Here is an 18,659-nt window from a genome sequence, read left to right as displayed (position 1 = left end):
CGTAGATGCCATCCTATATACTTGTTAATTTTCTAATTACTGTTTATAGAGGATCTATCATATAAAAAGTACTGGTCTAAATGCATTTATTATCTAAATTAATCTTCCCAACACCTCTATGAGATAAATATTACGCTTCCCATTTACAGATAAGAAATGGAGGTTAAACTGGTACAGATGTAGATGGTGGTATTAAATGAATATGTTAAGAAACCATACAGAAAAATTTTAAAAAAAGAAACTGTACTGTACGAGGACTTTTCTAACATTACTGATGAAGTCAAACCTTTATCAGCTTTACCTACACTTTCTGAAATGAAAGAGCTACACTTTCCGAAATGGCCAACAAGCTAAACACAAGCTTTTTAGTGATGGCCAGTCTAGCCAGAGAACAGCACGGCTTAACTGGCCATCCAAGGATGGAAGCTACTCACGAGCGCCACGCTCTAATGAGGGCACCCAAAGATAGGATTTGATTTCAAAACAGAAGCAAAAGCAAAATCCTCATTAGCCTACCCAAGAAACTTCAAATACTGAACTTTAAGGCTATTATATTACCATATTCTTTTCCAACCTGATTTTTCCATTCAACCTATTTTTAGAATTATCCAGTGATCATTAATTTTAATTGATATACAGTATTCTCTTATACGAATAAACTAAAATTTACTATCTACTTTTTCCTGGAATGACTGTTAAATTGTTTTTATGTCTTTGCTATAATAAACAATTCTGCTATGAACAATGTGTATATGTCTATATCTGTGAAAGAGCTTCTCTGGGATAGATAAAATAGCTGAATTACAGGATGTCTTCAAAGATAGAGGTGACATGTCTTTCCATGCTCCTATGCAGTATGACTTTGTCTGTCCTTCTATCAAAAGGTGGAGCTGGCCTTGCAACTTGGCTTGACCAACTAAACACATGGAAGCCACACTGTGAGTTCAGGGCTCAGGCCTCAAGAGGTCGTGCAACTTCCACTTCTGTTTCTTGGACCGCTGCTCTCAGACTACCACATAAGGAAGTCAGTCTAGCCTACTGCAAGTGACAAGGCCTCATGAGAACCAACAACCAGCATGAACTACCAGACATGTGACTGAGGCCATTTTGAGCCCTCCAGCCCAGCGACTCTCCCAGCTGAATGCAACTGTATCAGTGAGCCCAGGCAAAACAAGCAGAGGGACCACCCAGCAACTCACAGAATTAGGAGAAATAAGAAATCACTGTTTTAAGCCACCAAGCTTTGGGGTGGATTATTGCGCAGCAGGAAACAACTGACACAGACCGCTGCCAACTCTTTTGGGTATTGTCAAAGTGTTATCCAAAGCCCCTACCAACTTAAGTTCCTACCAGCAGAGTAAGAGTTTCTATTTCCACAACTGAAAAAACGCACAATGGTATATATTGTTCATAGTTACATAAACTTACAGAAAATACTAAAACAGGCATAGATAGGAGTTTAGTTTTGTATGTAAGTTTTCATTAAACAAATCTGGGGCAAATATAGCAAAATGTTAATACTTGCTAAGTTGGCATGGATGTCGTCAACTGGTAATATTTAAAATTTTTCTGTATATCCGAAATACTTCAAAACTAAATATTTTTTTAATTGTTACAATGTATTTAATTTACAAATTAAAACATAACACTGCATAGCAAATTTATTAAAAATAAAATTTCAGTGAACTTTCAAATGGGATATTCAGAGAATAATCTAGATACCAAATTAATCCTGAAAGTACAACCTTTCTGTTTTACACCCAGTTGAAATGCTTACTAGTCTGTTTTTATCTTCTTATGACCAAGTATAACACATTGTAGACAATGCTTTTGGAGTCTGGGTTTGTTTTGAAAGTATTTTTGGATCCTGAAGCAGGAGGATCACTTGAGCTCAGGAGTTCAAGATCAGCATATTTTTATTTTTTAAAAATAAATTTAAAAAAGTATTTGGGGGTCAATATGTTCAACAATCTAATTGTATAATGTTGCAAGGGTAGGAGCTCAGGCTACACATGTACTAACTCCAGAACCTGTCTCAAGAAGTTGCTTTTTAAAATAAATTCCTGCTGAAATGTCGTAGGCCTATGTCCTGGCTCCTTGTCATCCTGTCTCTGTTCTTCGCAACACGTGGATCACCTCACCTGAGCTGCTCCAAAACTGGCTACCCTCTTCTCTTTCCTTTGGCCACTTTGATGTTGGCTGTTTCCCTATCTCTGGTTTCTTCCAGTTAATATTCCTGCACTTACCAAATCAGCTTTTTCAGCACAAACATCCCTCACAGGACTACCTTGAACTTTAACATTTTCAGTTATTAGAAAATCTAATAGCATCTTTAAACCTCTTTTAGTAATCTAGATCTTCTAAGTGATGGTGGTTTCTGAAAAACTGAGGTTTTATTATAATAATCTTATGCAAGTGGTCTTCCGTTAAAGTATATTTTAATGATATATTTTTATACCTCCTCTCCTCCGAAAACGGCAAGTAATAAAATCAAGTGTTAAATTCTTCCTGATAGTGCTAAATTATCTAAACTGCAGCTTCTTCAAAGATTGTAATCATATGAGCCATTACAGTAGATGTCACTATCATACTACTTAGAGTTCCAGAAAATCTTTTATTCTAGCAGGCTTCCAAAGGATTTCAAGGAATAGAAAAGAGGACCCCATTTCTCATCTATAAATAATATTGCCCTATCTACTTCACTGAGCTTTTATCAGGATCAAAGGAAATAATGTCATGATAAATTCTGAACAAAACGTCTAGGAATATGATAGAAGTATTCTAACTTAGCTTTTTAAAAAATTGTACTTTTGTAGAGATGGAGTCTTGACATGTTGCTCAGGCTGGTCTCAAACTTCCAGCCTTAGGTAATCCTCCTGCCTTAGCCTCCCAAAATGTTGAGATTACAAGAGGCACTGTGCTCGAAATTCTAGCTTTTAACTGAGCCCTCCCTTGAGCCTAGTTATTGGAAGATGAAGAGGAAAGGAAAAGGTGCCTCAGTCTGATGTTGTGCTTTTCACTTCTCATACCTCTCATTTTAGTCTATTCTCACTACAACCCATGAGATAGGTAGTAATATACAAAAGAGGTTAGTAGTCCACCCAAGGTCACAAAAGTGGCAGACAGGGTTCAAATTTAGCTGTGTTTGACTCTAAAGGCCACATTGTTGTTGTGTCACACTACAAGAAAAAAATGTTCTGTGCTCTGGTGCGCCTGGGCTCTCATGTTTGAAGAGAGATCCACATGTAACCTTCAACACCTTCACCCAATATTCCAGGCTCTGAGCACCCTGTTGGCCAGGGAATTCTGAAGTCTGATAAAGGGATCCAAGCTTCCTTTCCTTGTTCTCTTCATCCAGGATCATCACAGTTTCTAAAGCAGCATCACAGAGCATCTAAAACTATCCTACCTCCTAGAAGAACAAATTCCTCCAAATGAAAAGACACACACAAAATTCGAGATTCAAAGTATACTTTGAGTATATTAGAGATCAGGTATTAGAGATTTGAGGGACCTGCCAGATCATGGAGGACAGAACACAAATTTTGGAGTCTTGCAACAGTTAAAACTCTGACTTTACCCCCTTACTAGTTTCCTCATTTGTAAAGTGGAAATACGACACATCTCTTCACACAGCTGTTAGAAAGAATGAATAAAATAATGTACCTAGATCTTCCCCTTTCCATGTGGCTGCATTTCCCGGGGGTGACTATATTAGCTGCTGCCCCACCCTATCCCTACCTCCCAAGACTCTCCCCCGTAACCTAGATGGGAAATATCCTTTGCTTACTTATACTTTATCAATGCCCCTACTATGCACTCATCATAGTCTCCCTCATTTTTATAACATATTTTCATCTACACCTTACTGAGAAATCCTGAAGGGCTAGAATCATATCTTCTCTGTGAAACCCTGACAGCCAGCATACACTAAATTCCTGGCAACAGCAAGGACTTAATAAATGCCTGTTGAATTAATAAATAAAATGCAAATATAACAATGACGGAACCAATCAAAAAGTCTCATTAGAGATAAAACAAAGGCAAGAAATATAGTCATGTTTTTTAAAAGTGTTTTTCAGTCTTCCAGAAAACCCTTATTTTATTGTAAAAATTAAAAATTGGTAAAGTTGCAGGTTCCTAAGTAGCCTTTGTCTTTTATGTCAAGGGTGAATAAAGTCAAAAATACAAAAAAAGAGGGCTTCAGAACCTATCTGTGCTTCAGGCAAAGCCATGGCCTCAGTTCTTCTACTGCTAGTGAAAGGAAACTAACCCTAATTAAAAGCCTAATAGGAAAGAAAAGCTACTTAAGTACCTAAGGAAAAATGTAAGAACCACCTATGACAGTAACATCATTAGTATTTTGCAAAATCTGTTTTTCCCATTTTTAAACAATGCCTACTGTCAACTTGTCACTTAGACAAGTCATGGAAAAAAATTCCTCCTTGAGGCCGGACACAGTGGCTCACGCCTGTAATCCCAGCACTTTGGGAGGCCAAGGCAGGTGGATCACCTGAGATCAGGAGTTCAAGACCTGCCTGGCCAACATGGTGAAACCACGTCTCTACTAAAAATACAAAAAAAAAATTAGCCGGGCGTGATGGTACACGCCTGTAGTCCCAGCTACTCAGGAGGATGAGACAAGAGAATCACTTGAACCCAGGAGGCGAAGGTTGCAGTGAGCCAAGAGTGAGCCACTGCACTCCAGCCTGGGTGATAGAGTGAGACTTCATCTAAAAAAAAAAAAAAATTCTCCTTTAAGAACAATTTTAGTTTGAAACAAAATTTTTCTTTGCAGATGAATATGTATGTTTTTATTCATCGAAAATGGAATCCATGTTGCTAAACATATTTCCCTTTTTCTCTCAGCTGCAAGGAAACAAATTGTCAAAGTGTGGCCACTTATTACCAACTCACCGAGAACCTGACACCACCTCCTTCACTGCTTGTTTTTATTCCTAATTATCTCCCTTTATTTTATCTTGAATATGAAGGAAGTCAGGCACAAATGTAGCAAATCATACACTAAACAGAGGAGATGATGATTAGAAAGGCACACTGATTAAAAGGTAGAGTTCCTCAGGGCTCAGAGCCAGGTCTGTGTCCTTTTCTGTGTGTGTGTGTGTGTGTGTGTGTGTGTGTGTGTGTGTGTGTGTGTGTGTGTGTGTGTGTGTGTGTGTTAATTCGCGTGTGTCGATGTGTGTGTGTTAATGTGTGTACATAGCACCTTTCTTGATGATCTCCTCTACACTTGAGGCAATTCTAGCATAGATGCTGGACATTTTCCGAAATGTATGCCTCCAGCCCAGGGCCCTCTGCAGCATCTAGAGTTATATCCAACCAGTATCCACATCTGACAACAAGACATTTTCCACTTGGATGTTTCAAAAGCAGCTAAAACCCAACACTTCTAGTCAAACTCATCATCTCTTCCCCCATATGCAGTCCTACTCCAGGGTTCTCTTGGTACAGGTGTACCCCTGCAATGTTAGACAACTAGGATTGTCAAATGTTCGTAGCGGCCAACACTTACTGGGTGCTTCCTACCTACTAGCACCAGTCAAACCACTTCCCATGTATTAGCTCATTTAGTAGTTAGAGAAACCCCATTAGAGAGGTAGTAGTTACAGAGAAACTGGGGCACACAAAGCGCCTTATATATTACACAAGATATATTATGTAGTATGTGTCACATCATATATGAGAGCATATATTATATGCTAAGGATGAACGTATTATATGCTCTCATAGCACCTTCTTTGCAGTATTTCCCTGGGAGGAACGCTTTACTAATGTCTGTCTTTCAAATAAACTGCCCAGGAGGGTAAATGAAAATCATGAGTTTTTGCTCACCACTTTCTCCTCAGTACCTGGCACAGAGACCAGCATGGTAGAATCTCAAAAGGTATTTGTTGAATATTCTTGAATAAATAAAAACTACCGCGAGGACTAAATGAGAAGACATCAAGCACCTGGCTTATAGTTGGTTAGCTTCCCTCACTTCCCGTTTTTTCCATAATAAAATCAGCTTTATTAAAATATAATTTACATAGAATTAAATGCACCCATTACAAGAGTTTGATGAGTTTCTGACAAATGTATACACCTGTATGAGCTCCATCAAAAGCAAGATTAAGGACACTTCTATCATCCCCAAACCTTCCCTCACACTCAGGCCAGTCAATCCCTACCTCACTGCCAGCCCTGGGCAAATGCTGGTCTGCTTTCTGTCACTATAGATTAGTTTTGCCTGATCTAGAATTTCCCTGTAAATGGAAGCATACATTACATACTCTTTTGTACCTGGCTTTCACTCGGAAAGTCTTTGATATCTGTCCATGTTGTGTGTATTAGTAATACAATCTGTTTTATTACTTAGTACTCCACTGCATACATCTACTGTAGCCTGTTCATACATTCACCAGTTGATGAACATTTGAATTGTTACTATTGTTTGGGGTCACTAAGAATAGCGATTCTATGAACATTCCTTTACAAAGCTTTTTGTGAAGGTATGTTTTTCTCTTGGATAAAAAATTCTAAAAGCAGATTTTCTAAGTTGAATGATTAATGTATACTTAACTTTATAAAAAATTGGCCAGGTGTGGTGGGTCCCACCTATAATCCCAACACTTTGGGAGGCCAAGGCAGGTGGATCACTTGAGGCCAGCAGTTCAAGACCAGTCTAGCCAATATGGTGAAACCCTGTCTCCACTAAAAATACAAAAATGAGGCTGGGCACAGTAGTTCACACCTGTAATCCCAGCACTTTGGGAGGCCGACATAGGCAGATCATGAGGTCAGGAGTTTGAGATCAGCCTGGCTAACATGGTGAAACCGTGTCTACTAAAGATACAAAAAATTAGCCAGGTGTAGTGGTGCACACCTGTAATCCCAGCTACTTGGGAGGCTGAGGCAGGAGAATTGCTTGAACCCAGGAGATGTCAGCGGAGAGCTGAGATTGCGCCACTGCAGTCCCGCCTGGGAAACGGGGCGAGCCCCACTCTCGAAAAAAAAAAAAAAAAAAAATTGGGTTCCCTTATTGAGTTGCACAAAATTTTTATATGACCTTGACACAATTTCCTTGTGAAATATATATATATTTACATATTTTCTCTCAATCTGTGGCTTGACTTTTCTTAATGATGCTTTTGAATAAAAATTTGCAATTCTGCCAATGTCTGATTTATCAATTTTTTTAAATACATGCTTTCTGTAGCATGTGAAAAATCTACCCCAAGGTCACAAGTATTTACTCTGCCTGGAGTTTACTGAAGTTCTTCGATCCATTCATAGTTTTCATCAAATTTGAAATGTTTTCAGCCATTGTTTTTCCTCACTTTTTTTGCTTCCTCTTCCTTCTTTTGAAACAAGATCACATGTACGTTAAACCTCTTGATACTGCTCCACAGGCACGGAGCTTTCAATTATTTTTCTCAGTTGTTTTTCTCATTGTGTTTTAGTTTGGACAGGGATATAGCTTGGATGTCTATCCTCCCCAGATCTCATGTTGAAATATAAACCCCAATGTTGGAGCTGGGGCCTTAGGGGAGGTATCCGGGTCAGTGGGGCAGATCCCTCATAAATGGCTTGATGCCCTCCCTGTAGCAAGCTATCTTGAAATCTGATTGTTGAAAAGATGGTGCCCTCTCCATAGTAAGAAGTTACCATGAGATCCGTTACCTTTCCCCTGACTCTTGCTCCTTCTCTCGCCATGTGATATTCCTGCTCCCCTTCCCCTCAGCCATGACTCAAGAGCTTCCCAAAGCCTCACCAGAAGCTGAGATCTGGGTGCCATGCTTGCACAGCCTATAGAACTGAGAGCCAAAAAACAAACAAACAAACAAACAAACAAACAAACTCTTTTCTTTACAAATCACCCAGTCTCACAGATTCCTTTATGGCAACAAATAAGACTAAGACAGTCTCCTGCTATATCTTCTAGTTTGCCGAACTTTTCTTTAGAGTACCTAATCTGTTATTCTTCACACCAGTGAATATTTTACTTCTTACGTATTTTTCTGCTTTAAGCTCTATTTTTAAAATATCTTCCATTTCTTTCCTCAATATGTTCATGCTTTCTGTTAAAACACTGAGCATATCTGTAAAAATGTTACACTGTTTGTCACTGGACTTTGCTGTCTTCCTTTTAAGAGTGTTGTACTTTGTTCTAGCGGGCAGGTAAATTAGGGGAGGATCAGCTTGATCCACCCAAGGCTTGTTTTCAAACATTGTTGGGATAGATATAAGGCCTTACTCTACGGCTAACTTAGTTTCTAATACTAAGGTCTGACCTTTTGGGGACCCTATTGAATGTCCCAGGTATTCAATAAGGTCTCTCCTCCGTGTCTGGTGAGAACCCAAATGCTTCCCAGGACCATAAGCTCTGGCAACTGCTCAGTTGAAAGCTCTCTGGTCATTCTTTGATAGAGCTCCTGCAGAGATTCCCCTATAAGTTTCTGGTATTTATTTATCTGCCTAGCTCGCTCTCTTTGTCAATCCCACCTGTTAATTCCAGGCAGATAAATCTTCCCCAAGTCCAGTCGCCTCTATTCAGCAGGACCAAGATGCTCTGCTCGGGTGTTCCCTTCCTAAAACATGGTGCAGAGAGTGTCTACAGAGAAAAGCAGGAGAAATTACAAAGCTCCTTTCCTTTTTCTCTGCTCCTGTGCTGCCTGTTGTCCAATGTCTGGAAGCAGTTTTTTAATATATCTTGTCCAGATTTGTAACTGATAATGGTGGGAAAGCAAATATGGTACCAGTTACTCCATCACAGACAAGAACTGAAGTCTCATCTAGTTTTGTTGTATGTATTATTCACAAGTTTTTGGTTTTGCTAATTGTTGTCTGTTTCTATGCAGAGATTCAGCCACAACTTCCCAGCCTCTCTCAGCCCCATGTTTTAACATTTAACAGAAAACAGGATTGACAAAAATAAATGCCAAAAATTTAACAAGTCTAGGCTAAAAGACGGGGGTACTACTCTGTTTGTGAAAAGTGAGACACAATGAACATGTATTGCTTTTGTATGAACAAGGAAAGTGTTCGTTTTTGTTTTTAAAAAATGAAAGAGCTGCAGTTTGAATAAATGTCTCCAACATTCACTTACGTGCCATTAATTTGCAAATGTATGGCGTGCTATCTTGATGGGTAAAATATAAATGTATTGAAAAGCATTAATAGGCCAGGTGCAGTGGCTCACACCTTTAATCCCAGCACTTTGGGAGGCCAGAACAGGCTTGAGCTCAGGAATTCAAGAACAGTCATGGCCAACATGGTAAAGCCCTGTCTCGACTAAAAATACAAAAATGGCCGGGCGCGGTGACTCACACCTGTAATCCCAGCACACTTTGGGAGGCCAACGCAGGTGGAAATAAGGATACATATAGGTGTAAACATTAATTTTTAAAAAAAAAAATTGTTAATAATTACCTCTTGGGAGTGATTATGAATGTTTGGTTTCATCCTTTCTGTATATTCCTTTTTCCTAATTTTTTAATAATAAATTATTAACACTGAAAAAAAAAACCCCACCACATCTTTATGAGGGCAGTATCCTCATATTTGAAAACAATGAAAAGCTTAGAGAACATGAAATGGCATTATAACAAACAGTTCTGGAGTTAATACAAAAGAGAAGGGCAAAGCTGGTTAATTGTAGCTACGTCTGAAGATGTGATCAAAGTTGGTGAATGGCCCTTTTACCTCACTGGGAATCATAGCCAGAGAAAACCCAAATGCCAACTTCAGGTAGCACAATGTAATGGCCAGAGCGCTGCTCTGAGGATATGAAGCCTTTGAATCGAATCCCAGTTCTACATATATATAGTCTGCATAAATATCTTCACTTGTAAAATGAGAGGACTGGATTACAATATCCAGGATCCTCTTTGCTCCTATACTCATTGCCTGAACCTATACTAGGTGAGGCTCAGGATTCTTTTTCTCTATTTTCTTATTAAGTCCCTCAGGTAATTCACCCAAATTTCGGAACCACTGTACTAAAACAGGCATTTCTATGATTATATAGTATATTTAATGTTACAAGAAATGTCAATACTCTTGAAGGCTACAGATAGAAGGCTGAATAACTCACAAAAATATACACCCCTAGTTCTGCTTCCTTCTTGGAAACAAAACTCAAATCAGCCAGTCCTCACCGCTGTCACTAGTATCCCTGAGTGTTTCCACCTTATCCTCACATTCCTCCTGAGCCCTCTTTATCCATCTTGACCTCAGGCCTCCCTAGTTCTCTGTCCTACTCTGCCTTTGCTCGTTTCACACAAAACAAACTTTTCTCTTCCAGTTTAAGCCAACCCAAGCCTCCCTTAACAAAATGATTTTCCCAACTAAGGCCATCCATGCACCAAACCTGTTAATATAATCCCACTACTTCTCCCACAGGTCCACTCACACTCATGTCATTAACTGCATTAGGCACACATCTCATCTGACTGTAACTGCTCTCAATTTAAGCTCTTATTCATCTCACCAAACGTTTTGAGTGTTTAAGTTCCCAAAACTGTGGTACGCTCTGAGAAGCAAAATAAAATAAAATGTAGCCCCTGTCCTCAAGGAGCTTACAATTGCGGGTGGGAGAGGATGGCAGGCCTGTGTCCGTGCAGGGAGGGGTGTGAGGAAGACTTCATGTAGATGCCAAGACAGAAAAAAAACATTGAAGACAGGGAGGCACAAGGGAAACACTAGTCAATTTTGTAGACACCTCTATTTTGTCTAACTGCAGTAAGTGTGCTGCTTAAGAAAAAAAAAAGTAATAATTATTTTTCAATATGGAAGGGAAAAAAGTGTGAGAAAACGGGAGGGAAAAAAAACTGGATCGAAAGCTCTGGGAATGTTAACTTCATTTACTTTATCTCCCATTTCTGGGAGTTTGAAGGCTATGGATTATTCTCCTACCACATGTGATCTGCATATAAAATAAAGACAATAAAACAATAACTATTACAACATAAAAGGTGGGGGGTTATAAGCCTCAACAAGACATCTGCTAGCACTGCTGTGTGAATGGAAGGTATGGGGTTGACCCAAGATACGGGCAACCACAGAAAACAGCACAGCACTCCGCTAAGTGCTCCCACACTTAACTGATTTTAATGCTTTCAAGAAACCCAAACCGTAGTCTGAAATGCAATCAACTTTCATAGTAAATTAAATTTCACAATCAATTAGGCCTAGAAGGTGGTCTCCATGCAAAACGCAGTACCTGAAAATATCAAGTTTACTGGAGCAGCTTATTTTAACAAGCAAAAGAAGGCATATCTCAGATATCAGTGAAATATCACATAGCCTTCCAAATGTGCACATCAGCTTTTAACACAATTGATCTGTGCGAAACATTTACCACAATCCTCTCAGTTAAAAAGTTGCCACATCCTACCCTAGAAATCACTAACACCATACAAATAAAAAGTAAAAATAACTGTTTCCTCTTTGAATGTAAAAATTCTATCCTTCGAAACAGAAGCATCTTAATTGGGACAGTGGGAGGGGCTTGCTCATAATACAACTTGTTTAAACATTTCCAGTAACTAAAAGGGGGATTTTACCTTTCAAGGAATACTTCATGATTCATATGCAATGAGACTGTAAAACTGTCAGAAGATATGCCTTTCTTAAATCTCAAATATTCCATGTTTTGTTTTCAATGGAAATAATACCTATAAATGCTCTATAATCCTATTAAGACTATCTAAATTTCTCACCATAGATATACTTAAATATGAATGACAATTTAATCTTTATTATATATATTTTATCAACAACTATCTTTTTTTTTATTTGAGACAGAGTCTCTCTCTGTTGCCCAGGTTTGGAGTGCAATGGCGTGATCCCGGCTCACTGAAACCTCTGCCTCCCAGATTCAAACGATTCTCCTGCCTCAGCCTCCTGAGTTGCTGGGACTACAGGCGCATAGAAATTAATCTAAAAGCAAAGCCTTACGTTCACACAGATGCGTATCACAAAAACGAAACACATTGTGGAGTGGGGGTTGGAGATGTAACAAATAATACAATGTTGGAAAATTTCTGGTAACTTCTGGTAAAGCTGCTGAATTGGCAGACTTGGCCAGGAGGACCCTGTCACACACCTATTACTGCATGTAATCACCAGAACCTTCTCAGCTTCTAGAGACTCCTCCTCTGCACAGGCAACTCAGCAGTGACCTGGAGGACAAATCATTCCTTCCATGCCAGGGGATTCCCTCAATCTACACTCCTGGCTCCCAAAACATTACTTCACTTTTCTTCAGGGCTGTTAGTTTATAACAGTGACTGGATCACGGAACCACATTGTGCTAGAAGGTGCTGATATCCCCAACACAATGTACATTGGCCTGAAATTCAAGACTTTAGGATAAGTTTGTTTTCTCCAATTCATGACTCTAAGTAAGCTTGAGATTCTGTTCACTGGTAATGACAACTACTGAATACGTAACATGTGTTGTGCCCAGTGATAAGCACTTCCATCCACTAAAGCAATTTTGTACTTAATTCCTTCAAAATAGATGTTATCACCACCCCCACTTGCAAATGAGGGAACAGCTGGTGAAATTAGTTGCCCACAGTCAGTGACAGTCAGTGACTACATTTTATTGGGATTGAGGAAAATCTATTTGAGTTATTCGTGAAGTTTTACAAAAGACAAGTGCCTCACAGACATATCAGGATATAGTTTTAGTAATTTTATACTAAAGGAGTCACATTAATATATCAAAAACTGGATTTTAAATCACTTGAATTCAATTATACGCAGTTTATTAAAATATTACTTTTAACCTCCATATCCCCAACAACTTAATATTTGTCCAACAAATAAACGGTAACACCACATGCATGTTTTGCAACCAAATAAACGGTGCCTCTTTCCTCCAGGAGGAGTTTGGAAATATATGGGAGTGTTTTGGGTTGTCCCAGTGTGGAGACTGCTAATCAGGATTTAGTTGGTAGGGTGAAATAGACCTCCAAACTGCCAATAGCACCCACACAGAAACACTAAAACTATCGGCTGATTCAAAAGGAAAACGTTTCGTGATAAAGTTAAACCGTTCACACATCTAAATTTACAACTTCCTATTCATTGATAGTCTGTTTAAAATACCTTAAAACATACATTGATCTTTTTCTATAAAACACCACTTACCTAGCATTTTATTTTCAAATACACACACATACTTGCACACAGATACACACACCCCCCCACATTTTAGATACACAGTTAATACTCTTTTATCCCCTAACATAACCAAAGCACTTCTCCTCCACAGCCTACCTGGCTCATTTTTTAACTCAATAAATGCATAGCACAGCAGCACATGGTATAATGTTAGAAGTAGATGTCCTGCTGGAAAAGAATTTTGTTTCGGCATCAAGAATATAGTTTAAAATTTCTAGTTCTAAGAATCACTCACGTCGATAGGAAATTTTAGACTGCTCTTATTCATTGACTGAGCTTCTCAAGAGCACTATGCTAATGTATATACTGTCTGTCTTAAGAACTTGATGAAAAACAGACATCTAACATTAATTAATTTATAAATAAAATGATATATAATTCCCCATCCAAACAGTGAAAAAGATGTATCCTGTAGATAGATTTAAATACATACAAGAGCAAAATGTAAGTACTCCTAAGCAGAATCAAGTTCAAAAGACAACTTACTGCTTAGGGATCAGTAAACTACACAGAGACCTTTGGCAAAGGTTTACTTTGGCATTCCAGTTTTGTTCTTTGGCCAATGGCATTATCTCACGAGTTGTGGAAATAATCACAGAATCAGATTTTTGAAGCCCTAAAGTTTCTTTTTAGGTTGCAAAAACTAATGTACATGAGGCTTCCAAGACTAATATACCAAAAAATAAAAATAAGTATTTTGTGCTGAGTTTTAAAACCTGACTTACACTATCCAGCTCTCAGTATTTAGTTAGATCCTGTGTACTGTTTCTCTAGATTTTATCTAGTCCCTGCAAGGTATACCAAAAGAGAAAAAAATCCAGGACACAACCCTGAAGCTCAGTCTTCAGCATAATTTGAGATTCACTTGTTGCCAAAGAACTGTGATTGACAACTTGAACACTTTCAGTTCACCTTGCTGTTCATTATCTCCAGATGAACTGTAAATTGAACAGTTCTCCCCAACACTATAGATAAGACGCAGCCCACCACTGCCAATTCCTCTAAAACTGTTCTACTACAAGAAGTTCAGCAAAAATGCTGAATCTTCAGGAAGAAGTTTGCAAAAAAAAAGTGCTGAATCAAAGACTACTGTGCACTTCAAAAAATTCACCCTTTTCTCTAGATGCGACTTGGTTAGTACTGTGTAGATAATCAGCAAGAATACATGAGCAGTCAGAAAACTGTGGAAGTTACTCCAGACTCAAGACAAATCACTTTATCCGTTTCCAGTTCCGGGGGTCTAATAGGTTCCCATCTATACAATGAATAGCATTTTCATCTACTGTCTTTCAAAGAACTGTGAGAACAAAATAAACATGAAAGTGACCCTCTTTGTAACTAACTATATTTCAATAAACAATATTCTGAAATAGATGACCTTACAAAAGGATAAATCTGAAAAGCTAAAACAAACTTTTGCAAAGGAGCCTCCCCTATATATGTCAGGACTGCCTCGAGGGTAGTTGTAACTACCCTGTGAAGGGTGCAAGTAGAATCTAATCATTCTTTCCCTTCCCCAACTCCTGAACCCTCTAAGAGTGAGTACAGTTAAACATTCTCCTGAAGTCTCCAGTGGAAAAAGAAGGTATCCTGCCTTCAAATCCTTCAGTGGATTACAACAATGTTCCCCTGAGCAGGTCTCCACTCATTCACATTTGCCACCTTCCACGTTACTCCCAAAATTATCTTTTCAAAAGCCACAGTCTGACTCACTCCACTGCCTGCAATCTTCACTGGCTTCCCTCTTTTTTAGGATAAAAGCTCTGGTCGGCCTGACCCCAGCCTTCTCCACGTGCCTCTCCGCCTCCCCGTTTCAGCCATGCTAGCCTTTCAAAAACTCTCGAAAGCTTTTTTCCTCTTCACATTTCAGGGCCTTGACATATGCTGTTCCTTCAGCCTGAAATGTTCCTTTTTTTGTTTTTCAGAGACAGGGTCTAGCTCTGTTTCGCAGGAGAGAATGCAGTGGTGTGAGCATAGCTTACTGCAGCCTCAAACTACTGGGCTCAAATGATCCTCTTGCCTCGGTGTCCCGAGCAGCGAGCAGCTAGGACTAGAGGCATGCACCACCATTCCCAGCTAGTTATTTTTTTCATTTTTTGTGGAGATGGGGGGTCTGACTATGTTGCCCAGGCTGGTCCTGAACTCCTGGCCTCAAGCATTCCTCCCACCTGAGCCTCCCAAATGTTGGGATTACAATCATGAGCCACCCTGCCAGGCCTGGAATGCTCTTTTCATTCATCCCTTCACATCCCCTTCTCAGTCTCTTTTCAGATCTCAGGTCAAAAGTCATATCCTCTCAGAGGGAAAGGGTATGAAGAAAATAAATAAAATTTTTTTAATTTTTAAAAAGTCATATTCTCAGCAACACCTTTTTAAAATCTTCCATAATACCCATGTCCCTAGTATACTCTTTCATACCACTGCTAGTCCTTCAAAGCACATTTCGTGCTTGCTTTTTAAAATCCACCCCTTATTTGCCCGTAAGCTCTACAAAGACAGAGACAATTTTCTAAATCCTACCATCAGCACTGTGTCTGCATACAGCATGTATTCAACACACATTATTTGCATGAGTAAATGAATACCATTCAAAACTCCTCGTTATCTGATCCCCAACTTTCTTTCCCACTTCTCCACAGTGCAATCCACTATAAAGCTGGACTTCTACTCCCACAGAAGCATCCCCAACCCCCCATCTTCAGGTTTTCCTGTGGCTTTCCCTGCCTGTAAAATTATCCCCATTTCTCTCAACCTATTCAAATCCTATGGGCTTGCCCAGACTCAAGTTTTCTTTCCTCCACAATATTTTCCCATAGTGCCAGTTTATACACGTGTCCTTTCTCCAACACTTTCAAAGAACTCCGCATTCTCTTTTTGGTAATTATACATAAACTGCATAGTCCTGTGTGTGACTTTCAACATTAGTGCGAACTCCTAAGGATGGACTCTTACATCCCAACCCTCCACTCCCAGAGCAGTGCTAAATACTGGGCTCTCAATGATTTTTCCCTAACATACCAGAATTTTCCTCGGTAAAGAATACTAGGTCCCCCCTCACTCCTCTTGTTTCTCAAGTGATTCAATATGCCTTATGTGACTTTCCCCAAGTTCTCCTCTAGGGTTTTGTTTTTTTGCCTACCCTTCCCCCATTCTACTAAAACATTGTTGAATTCGCTGGATTCCTGTTCTTTCCCATTCCTAGACGGACCCTGTTACTCCGTGAGGGTTCCGTGCCTGCAATGAGGGGCTCCCAGGCCTTTTAAACTGTCATCCCACCACCCCCGGAACCACCTCCCCCCACCACACACACACACACACGCGCGCGCACACACCCAGGGAAGGCACTTGCGCTAGCTGTGATCTCACACACACCACCCCACAGCCTCACCGGGGCCTCTCTGTCACTTCATCCCCCTCAATCAGGAGGCATACATTCTGTGACCCCTACCCAAGAAGAAAGGTCCCAGATCGCTCTCTCTCCTTTCTGCCTCTAAGTACTCACAAGAGCTCTCTTTCTCCCTCCTTCTCTTCCCTAGAGACGGAACCTAGGCCCAGGACGGTGAACTGGCTCCGAGAAAGCAGGGGCAGCCACCCAGCCAGCTCCAGCTCCAACGCCACGGTCTCTGCCCCCGCACCCACCCCCATCCCTCCCAGGCGGTGACCGCAGCGCAAGCATTGGCCTGGCCAGGACTCCCCATCCGGGGACAGCCATCGCTCACTGACCCAGGAAGGTGTCAAAGGAGGAAGTAGCAGCAGTAACAGGTGCGGAGGCAGGCAGCCAGGCAGACGCTAACGGCTCAGCGCTCCATCCCTTCCCAACCTTAGCTCCAGACTCACTGCTTCCCCGACCCAGCGGCCACAGAGCAAGTCACGTGCCAGCCGAGCAGTCAGCTGACCGCGGCGCGCGCCGCTCCGCCTACGCGCGCCCCACTGCGCAGCCGCAGCCGCAGCCGCAGCCGCTGCCACTGTTTGGGCCTCGGGAGAGGGGCAGGGCGAGGAGGCTACGGGGCGCCACTGGGACCCCAGAGTCGGGGCCGATCGTTGTTGTTTCAGAGTAGGTGGGGTTTTCTGCTTCTTCCAGTGTCGCAGGCGGCGTTTTGTCCACCGCTAGTAAACGTTACTGCCACCAGGCCTAACGGCACCCCACTTCAGGTTTCTGCGGATCAAAAATTGTCTCTAGCCCCCTACACGGGCTTCTCCACTTTCTTCGTCAGCCCGGTTTTCTACCTAATGTCCTGGCTAATAGTTCATTTCAGCAGATTCACATTTTGCTTGAAGTCCACTTGGACTTAATTTCATAAGTGGCCCATGGAGCATTTACTGTGCGCCAAGCACTGCGCTCGTTTTTAGGATTGCCTCCTGGAGAGGATCACTCCTTGCCACGAGAGCGCCTCATAAATAGCTGAAACCACATTAGATACTGGGAAATTAAAGGTTTTAGGACAGAGGCACAGACAGGGGAAAGCATGTCCTTTGGAGAAAAATAGGTAGCAAGCTGCTCTTTGGAACTCTGCATATTTCATTAGCTTGGGAAGATGGATGGTAATGTCCTAAGTTAGAACACAGAGTTTTAGAAACAGTAGAAAAAATTTAATCCTTTCAGATTTACAGATAAGGAAAGTGAAGAATCAGCGGACGCAGAGTTGTTTAGCACAAGGGAATAGACACCAGGTGTTAAATCCAGGCTCTCCTATTTACTAGCTGTGTGACCTTACACCTCTGAACTTCAGCCTATTCACCTGCTAAGTGGTGGTAATAATAAATAAATACTGTACTGTGGTATTATGAGGATTTAATGAAGCATGTAGTTAACGTAGTGCCTGGTACATAGGAAACAACCAGTTAATGCTCGTCATTATTCCCATATATTGTAGGACCCAGGTTTTCTGACCTATCCTATACCTTTTCTGCTGTGTCTGCCTGCAGAAATTCACCACAGAATTTCCTAGAGCCTCCGTATTAGGGTGAACAGAAAGTAGCAACCACCAGACTATCCTCAACCTGATGCTTTCACCAGTTTTGGATGAAGTTCACGCAATTATAATTACCAGTTCTGTAACATGGCTTCAGAAACTTGTCAGAATTCAAGTGGCTTTTATCTGCAATCACAAAATAAGCCTAAAGACAACTTTTTTTGTTAGATCCACTAAAACTTTCTGCCATGATGCAAATATTATCCTGTGCTGTCTGTACAGTACCCACTAGCTACATGGAGCCGTTGAGCACTTGAAATATGGCTAGTGTGACTTAGTAACTGAATTATAAAATTTATCTCACTTTAATTGAAATTTAAATAGCCACAGAAGGCCAGTGACAACAGCTTTAGACAGTGCGGTTTTAAGGTCTATGCTTGAAATATCTGGATTTCTTCATGCTTGTGTGTGGTCCTGAAGCAGACTTTTTGTCTCGGATTCTTAATTCCTAAACTGAAGTATACCTCACACCATTTTCCAGTGTTTTTGGGG

At 40.5% G+C, this 18,659-nt stretch overlaps 1 protein-coding gene across 1 annotated transcript in view; it reads right to left on the bottom strand.

Moving 5' to 3' along the window:
- Positions 1-17,125, bottom strand: part of ATP6V1C1 (ATPase H+ transporting V1 subunit C1) — a 49,423-nt gene extending 32,298 nt beyond the window's left edge. The window contains exon 1 of the mRNA XM_032251453.1: positions 16,918-17,125. The gene's annotated coding sequence lies outside the window, so the exon portion shown is untranslated. The remainder of the gene's footprint in view (positions 1-16,917) is intronic.
- Positions 17,126-18,659: the final 1,534 nt, after the last annotated feature.

The sequence above is a fragment of the Sapajus apella genome, unplaced genomic scaffold (assembly GCF_009761245.1).
Source record: "Sapajus apella isolate SASKATOON/1434 unplaced genomic scaffold, GSC_monkey_1.0 scaffold3, whole genome shotgun sequence".
Lineage (NCBI taxonomy): Eukaryota > Metazoa > Chordata > Mammalia > Primates > Cebidae > Sapajus > Sapajus apella.
The sequence above is the reverse complement of the archived record's forward strand: the minus strand, read 5'-3'. Positions and strand labels throughout refer to the sequence as shown.